This window comes from Poecilia reticulata, linkage group LG16 (genome assembly GCF_000633615.1).
Source record: "Poecilia reticulata strain Guanapo linkage group LG16, Guppy_female_1.0+MT, whole genome shotgun sequence".
In the NCBI taxonomy this organism is placed as follows: domain Eukaryota; kingdom Metazoa; phylum Chordata; class Actinopteri; order Cyprinodontiformes; family Poeciliidae; genus Poecilia; species Poecilia reticulata.
This window is the reverse complement of record NC_024346.1, coordinates 27,682,209-27,690,554: the sequence shown is the minus strand read 5'-3', so window position 1 is coordinate 27,690,554 and position 8,346 is coordinate 27,682,209. Positions and strand designations below refer to the sequence as shown.

Below are 8,346 nucleotides of genomic sequence, written 5' to 3'. Positions count from 1 at the left end.
TATATAAAACAGGCCATGGCTTCTTGACTTGTATGTGCCTTACACTCCCCCCTCCTTGTTTCCCTCCTGCCATAAATAAAGTTACCAGCATTCAATAACCGTGTCTTTCTTTTATTTGATCTCTTCAAGAAAGAATTTTGGTTCAGGGCCGAGAAGGCCGTTTAGTGAAGTGACATAGTGGGGATATTTCGCTAAACATAAAGAGATACAGTGCTATTGCAAAGCTATTTAAATCATTACTTTTTTTTTCACAACTGGTCATGTTACAACCATCAACTTGCTAAATCTATCCTCTCATCAAGTCCTTACAAATAACAAAACATTCTCACAGCATGATTCTACCTCCACTGTGTTTTACTCTGGAAGAGTGACTTCAGGGTGATGCACAGATGACAGATGAAACTGTGAGATGTCTAAAGTTTTGGTTAGTTTTTTTCCTCAAACACAACCCATGTACTGTGTTCCTATTTGTCTATGGGATGCTAAATGATGTACACCAATATTCCTTAACCAGTTGTAAAAATCTGATTGGGCCACTGAAAATAAAAGAATTCTGTCTTTATCTCAACATTCTGATGTTAATCTCAGAATTCTGACTTTTTTCTCGGAAGTTTAAAGTCAGAATTCTGAGGGAAAAAAGTCTCTTTTTTTTATTTTTTGTAAGGTTTGTGTCTAAAGGCTACTGAATGCACTGGATATCATTTATAGTTATCAGAGTAAAGGAAGCTTAATATGATTGCACATTTTTCTGTAGATTTTTATTTGTAAAATTGTTGAAAACTGTAATTTTCCTTGACCTTTACAGTTCTGCACTACTTTGTGTTTGGCCGACACATAAGATCTCAATAAACTGTAGTGAGTTTTGTGGTTGTAATGTAACATAAAGAGGTCTGCTTCAAGGTGTGTGAGTACTTCAGCAAAGCGCTGCATGTGGCTGCGGACTGATAAAGGGTGAGGAAGTTGCGAGGGAGCAGACAGACGTGGCACCTGAGGGTCGCGGGGGGGACGTCCTGACACTTCCCGGTGGGCTGAAGAATCAGTCAGTCAAATCCCGGGCCGTGAGAAGTGACGGCTCACAGCAGTTTTCTGTCCTCATTCCATCCATATCCACACCTTCTTCTCCTGCTGCTGATTGGGAGAGATTGGATCTGGGCGCCATGTGCCAAACACGCTTAGCGTCCGGCTCCGGGACAGAGAGTGGAGAAATGCAACAAACCCCAAGAGCTAGACGATCAATGTTAGGGCGGAGGGAGATTTCTCTGGCTGTCATTCATTTATTTATTTACTTATTTTTGAAATCCTCAAAATCCCGAAAAGGCAGATTTCATGTTTGATTCTAAAACTGTACAATGACAAAAAAAAAAGAAGAAGAAGAAAGGTTTATGGTTTTATTCGAGGCATTTTGTGTGTGTGTGTGTGTGTGTGCGTGCGTGCGTGCGTGCGTGTGTGTGAGGGGGGAAGAATTTGCAAAAAAATCCTTGATTTTATTGAAGTGTTAGTAAAGAAATAATCTCAAAAAGAACATAGTTTTAGTTTAATCACACGCTAGAAATAAAGAATATTCAATTACAAAATAATTTTTTTTTTTTTTTTATTTCCTATTTAAATCAGAGCCTGCCCAAGATCGCATGGAGCCACAAACAGGATTTGGTTTTGTTGCCCAATTTCAGTAAAGTCCACCTCCACCTACATACAGCCAACCAACCGTCACCCTAAAATCTATTTGAATTTGTCCCAGTTTGATTTTTTTTTTTAAAAATTTTAAAATATAAAATCCCCTGAGTTTCATGATTGCTACACCAATCAAATGTAGTTAGTTCACATTATTCAATAAATAAATAACTCAAAATAAGCTTTACTTTTAAAGAGTTAAGTTGTTTCATCCTTCTTGAATATGCCTAGTTCTAAATGAACATTATTTGTTGCCATCATTTAAAGACAGATATACGGAGCACATTAAAACTGCACTGTTTGATCCATTGCATGTGCATGGAAATCATTTGCAAGATTAGCCTGCATACTTCACTCATGCGTCACTTCCACAAGCTCACCCCACCTGAACTCTGATGAGTCAATTAGTTTGAACCCAGAACTGTCAGTCGCGCATACAGGCCGCGCATAATGAGGAGTCTGCGAACGGTGCAGCCGTTAGATAACATTTTGTTGCAGCGTATTAGGAGTGCGGTGTGCAGCCAACCCGAAGGACGTCCAAAAACAACAATACCGGTCTGGGTTACAAAATCACATTGTGAGACGTCGCTTTAATGTAAGTGATGCGACTACGTAAACAGAGTGTGCGTGCTTGCGTGCGTGGAACTCTCCGTGGTGCTTTGTCTAGGACGCAAATTGTCACTTTTTTTTGCGCACAGCTCTCCTCTCATGCATCTTTTCACAGAATGCGTTTAAACGTTTGTATCCATATGTCTAGTATAGATAAGTCTCTCTATATATAACCCTGAAACAATAAGGGCTGTTTATTATTTCCAAGCGTAAATTCTTAATTCTGGTCAATATTTTTTTTTCATCACCCAATCGGTCACACGGAAGTCAAAGCTGCATGTCTCTAAACATGCTCTTTGCCACTGGAGTTTGTTTTGCTCTCACTTTTAGGTTGCAGAAACAACCCAAAAGTCCCAGCTGGGTCAATAACCTCCACCCCCATGAGAAACATGGGGATTTACTTCGAATATTCTCCAAAGAGGGCAAAAGTTGAGACTTCTCTTTGAAACCAGCCATTTTCTGTCACTTTGTGGACATGCTTTGGGTGACTAAAAAAAAAAAAAAAAAAAATCCCCAATTAGGGTCGGTTGACACGCCGCTCCATTCACCCGCAGCCATGCCTGCATACAATTTGCCTTAGGAACGAACTCCTTTAAATGGACCCGCCGCTAAATGCGCCGGACAGCAGAGAGAATCGGCCTGAGTGACACTTGCTTTCTGAGGCGCTCGAGTGAGAAAAGGTATGAATTTATAAGGAAACACCGAAACATATCAATTCACGCAACTTCTCACGCGTCTTTATCCGCGTCTCCTCATGCGAGAGGAAGCGGCCTTAAGTGAAGAACTTTGTTCAGACTTTGAATGCCAAAGCGGTGCAGCCCACTTCAAGGAGGCGATGAAGAAGGCGAAAAAAAAAAACAGAGAGAGGGGAGGCATTCTGAATGACATCACGCATGAACAGCGCTGAATCAGGTGCCGTTTACTCGGCCGCTCTCTAATGCGATTTTGAATATTAGTCTGGCCTTAAAATCCCAATCATGTCATCTGGTGGGAGTCCCATACAAGCATAATTACTATTCAAACGCGTCGCTAATGTCCCACCCGCACCCAGGCAGCTGGTCTGCTCCTGCGGGGCGCAGGCTGCATCTTTCCCCAGGATTCCCAGGGAGCAAAACATCTTTAAGTCAGTGTTTTGGGGTTTAATGCACTATAAAAAGACACTATATGTGGGTGTTAAATAATGTGCCATTAAGATTTCAATTAAGCCTATTGGTGTGCAATGCTTTAATCAATAGTAGTTCAGGTCAAACATTGGCTAATTTCAGAGACTTGTCATTTAAACAATTCTATCATAAATTGTTGTCAGGTGATTTTCAATTCTGTGCAGTCAGGAGGTGAGTGATACATTCATAAGGGTCAATTAATCGTTAAGAACTGCCATAAAACTTATGACTGGAGGCTTCTGTGTCAGAGCAAAACCTTATACAAATAGCGTCGCCAACTTTTCTGTATTGTGTCCCATATTTTAGGTATAAGTTATAGCTTTGACTAGCTTAGCGTTAGTAGTGATCCTAAATCCAGACTTTTTACAGTATTCTGTGAAAAGGAATCTTTAGCAGACTAATAATTGCCATTAAATAGTTGCCATTAAAATGCTTAAAAGTTTAGCAAAGCTTCAAAGTCGTGCTTGAGTGAGAAACCGGTTGGAGCAAAATGAAAGTTGGCTTTAACCCGCTCAGTGAAAGCACTAAAGCTAAAGTCAAACCTCTTGAATAATAAAAAAAAACATTTATCTTGGTGACAAATCCTACCTAAACATTTTGATTAGCATGTTAACTAAGGAGCTGGATAAAACCATCATGGTGTTGGTTGGTGTGTGATATAAGGAAACGGTAAGGTAAAATGTGAGTTGTATTAACAAAGAATATATCAACTTAGTCAAATTTAAGGACTGTAACAGTCAGTGTTGAAGCAGTTTCGTATAAATCTTTAACATGTTTAACAGTGCAAAACGTTGTAGTCAAACTTGCTAGCAAGGTATGCTATAAAAGGATATTTTGAACAGTATTGAGTATCAGCAACTGAATTTGAATTTCTAAAAGGCTCTTAGTTTGTGAATCTAATATTCAAGGAAAAAAATTGTTTTAACATCTAGCACAGAGCAGATCATTTTAGATAACTTAATTATGCTAACACTGAAGTCTAGCTTGCTAGCATGCCTCATTGTTACAAGAACTTTTATTCCAAAACATGTATATTTATTGTTTTAATGAAGTGTTTTCATTAGGAAATACAATGCTCAACAATGGTTTAATTTGAACAACAGCTACTTTTTTGGTAAGAAATCCTAAATATTTGTATGAATATTGATTCTGTCAAACGTTGCCATTCATTGTTGCAGACAGTATAAAAGTGTATGAAAGTTCATTACATTTAATGTTTAATTTAGCAATTTATCTTGTTTAACAAAGGAGGAAACAAAGTGATTATAAAACAGAGTGAAATTTATTTGTATCTTTTCACCGTTAAATGTACATAATTTCAGAAATACTGATTAAATCTGGCCAGACCAAGGTGGTGTAATCCCCCCTCCCCCCACCCCCCAGCACCCCTATCCATCTCTCTTCTCTTTTCCTTGTACATCTGAAGAGAACGATAATAACTTCTGGTTGTTCGAAAAGCACCGAAGATTTAGGTTTTCTTCGCTTCAATGCAGGGAAAGATGTGTGGCAAATAAACCGATTCTGGGACAAACGCGGAGGGATCTCTGCAACGTGGGAAACGGGCCGCGCTGTAAACTGGGACAATGATCGGGCCCTTCCAACGTCCTGAATAGAGAAAAGTTTATGGGGTCGACATAAAAAATGTGTTTTCTCTCCTGCGGCTCAGGAAGGTCTCAAATGGAAGGCCAATAAAGGCGGAACAGGAGAGGTGGTTGTTGTTGGTGGTGAACCTTTGGCACAAGTGAAGTAAGGCCCCGCAGTCACGCAGCCTGAATGGAGATCCCTGGTGGGGCATTGCGGTCTGTATTTACCGCGTTGCTTTGCAGGCAGGTTGTTCCTCTATATTCATGGCTCATTAATGGGCCAACCAGTTAAATCAGCGAGCCCCACCGTTTAGACAGATGAATTCCCCTCCCCCTTTAAAAAAAAAGGGGGGGGGGAGGGGGGGTTGGCCGGAGTGGACAGAGCCTCCCATAAAAACGTCGCCCTCCTTCTCCCAGCTCCGATTCTTCTCTCAGATCGTTATTTAAGTTCATTAAAGAGATTGAGCTCCTGCATATAGAAGCGCATTTAATTGACTCCACAATATTGTTCCCGAATAAAGATCCAAGCATGTAATTAATGTCTTTTTTTTTAATAAAAGAGAGGATGAACAATACCCCTGGTGAGGCCATTTAATTTCATTTAATTTTCCATCCCATTTACTCCCAATGCTGCCTTCACTCTCACACCGAGTCTTTTTGCCGCTCCTCGGGGCTCCAAGGCGCACTGTGCGCCCGGGATTCACCACAGCAGATTCTCCTCAAGACAGAAAGGATCTCTCTCTCTCTCTCTCTCTCTCTCTCTCTCTCTCTCTCTCTCTCTCTCTCCCCGCGCCCCCTTCTTTAGGAGATTAATTAATTTCACTTTGGAGTAAGGTGCGGGACGCATGGGATGGGAACCAGTCGCAAAAGGCCGGGCGTTAATAAATAACCCCTCCGCTCAGCCGGGCGCAAACATTGCGCCCATTGACGAGATTGTTCGCGTGTCGTTCGGATGGTTTTTGAAAGAGCGCAGGGAGGAGAATGGGCAATCTGACAAAGACTCGCTTTTAGATAAATAAGATACGCCGATAGATTTTTTTTTCTGAATGCATTTATACATAACTAAATTAACCATTAAACACAACTTGTTACTGTGCATACTTTTTAGGCTGTAATCGATTTTTCTGAATAAAAAAAAAAGTACGTTTAGCAGCTGAAAGATGGTGAAATAAGTCAATTTAAATGTCAATTTTAGTTGCGGAAATAGACAAAGAAATTTGTGGTTGCAATAAGAGCATAAAACATGAGTGAAATACTAAAACATTTAAATCTATATGAATACTGCTAATCTTTGTGGCAGCCACTGGTAAGATATTCGTTGGCAAAGACTGTCCTTATAGGAGCATCTTGAGTTTTACTGTTAAACTAAAGATCCACTTCTTAAATTCATGATTCAAACTCAAATGTTCTCAACTTCAAGCCTTGTGCCATTTACTTTTAAATTTCTGACCCAACTCTTGAGTTATGAATTTTGACCCAATATTTGGTCAAACTAACCCAACCTATGACCCAACAGCTTCTACCCAGAAATTTGGTTGTGAAAATTACCCAGCAATTTTTACGATATAGGAATTGTTACCATATTTAAATGACTACAATGTAACGCGCTCCCAAAGTCGTTTTTTACAGTGTGTAGTGTCTGTCGTTCCTCCAGTCTGGTTTTCTCAGTAGGTTTAACTTGGGGGGCCAGAGTGGACGGGTCAGAGGTCAGTTTAGGCATGGTCTGGACTGACCGCCTACAGGTTGTTGTTGCCTGTCTCTGACCTGACAACAAAACCTTAAATCACACGTTCTCATCTTAATTAGACTTTGATTATCATCATTTTCTTTCCGAATAAGTGGCTTTTTAATAAATAAATAAATAATAAAAATAAATAAATAAACTCTGCTAGATTAATCAAATAGCGCAAAAACTCATAGTTTCAAGAACTAAACAGTAAGCAGTTGCTCTGACGGAAATTTTTACATTGGAAATCCTCCTTTGAAGGCCACGTGTTGATGTCGACACTATGGTCATTTAATCTTTTTCCTTCTTCCACAACTATTTTTCGATAACAACCTCTCACCTCACCATGCAAGAACCTGCAAAAAAAACGACAACAAATAAATATATAAATAAATCAACTAAGTGGCTTTCCCAGATTTTTTTTCTTTCAGAAGTTAATTGCAAAAACAAATCGATCCATCAACCAATTAATTTGTCAATCGGGCCTCTGCGTCACTCTCCTAATGGCTAATCCTGATTTTTTTTCCCTTTTTTTCCCCTCTCCTGGTTTTAAATCATGAACTGGTCTATGTGTTGAAATCACTATAGAGAAAATATATACAAACAGCAAATTTGTTACATTTAAACACTTTTCTTTTTACTACATTTTCTTTTTACTTCATTCACATCACCCTGGTGCCGATTTTAAAATGCCTTCTTGGAAAAGTCTACACAACAGTTATTTAAATTTCGGAAACCAGCCGATGATCGATGTTGAAGTCGAAATGAATTGCAACTCATATTCTCCGATGGGGATTATTAAAATCATGCAATGAATGTTCCCTCCTTGTCTTTGTCAAAGTGCAGAATAAAACAGCTGAACGCATTGTACGAGGAGACAAGAAAACCACAAGTGTGTGTGTGTGCGCGCGCGTGTGCGCGCGAGCTGGGAAAATGATGTGGTTTTTTTTTTCTGCCTCTCCCTCTCTCTCTCTCTCCTACTGCTGCTGGTCCTCCCCTTTCAGTACCTGCCCGATCTCAACCCGGCACACGCCGAGAGTCAATAGAAGTTAACAAGTCCTCTAAACTTTCCTGCTCCTTTTGTTCACACTAAGGACAAAAAAAAGGAGGAGGAAGAGGAGGGGATAGGAGCCCTTTGAAGTAAGTAGAAGCCGTAAGAATGGCAGCCAAGTAGATTTAAAGTATGGCCAAAGGAAAAAAAAAACCTGAATGGAGAAGGGTGAGGATTTATGGAGGAATTATACAGTGGATTTGTCAGTGAAAATATCGGAACTGTCCGGAGGACAAAGCCGCGTGGTGAGGATTAATGGCCGCTCCGGACCTTTGATTCCGCGCTCTCCTTTCTCTGGCCTTGACAAATTGGATTTCGGGGATGGGAAGGGTCGCCGGGTTCTTTTGTGTCTCTTGACCGTTTTGGGAGCAATTCATTATGCGGCGGAGTGAGGGAAAGTCTCCATGTGAGCGCAGGCCCGGCCCGTTTTCCCCTCTGCACACAGCTGCTGGGAGAGCCCAACTCTCTCACACTCACACACACACACACACACACCCACACACACACACACACACACACACACACACACACACACACACACAC

General features: G+C 40.5%; 1 protein-coding gene across 2 annotated transcripts in view; it reads left to right on the top strand.

Annotated features, from left to right (window-relative positions):
- Nucleotides 1-2,106: 2,106 nt before the first annotated feature.
- Nucleotides 2,107-8,346, top strand: part of prdm13 (PR domain containing 13) — a 12,908-nt gene continuing 6,668 nt past the window's right edge. Inside the window, exons 1-2 of one of the 2 annotated variants that reach the window (XM_008431898.2) lie at nt 2,107-2,266; nt 7,757-7,892. The gene's annotated coding sequence lies outside the window, so the exon portion shown is untranslated. The remainder of the gene's footprint in view (nt 2,267-7,756; nt 7,893-8,346) is intronic. The other variant, XM_008431897.2, reaches the window with a different exon arrangement.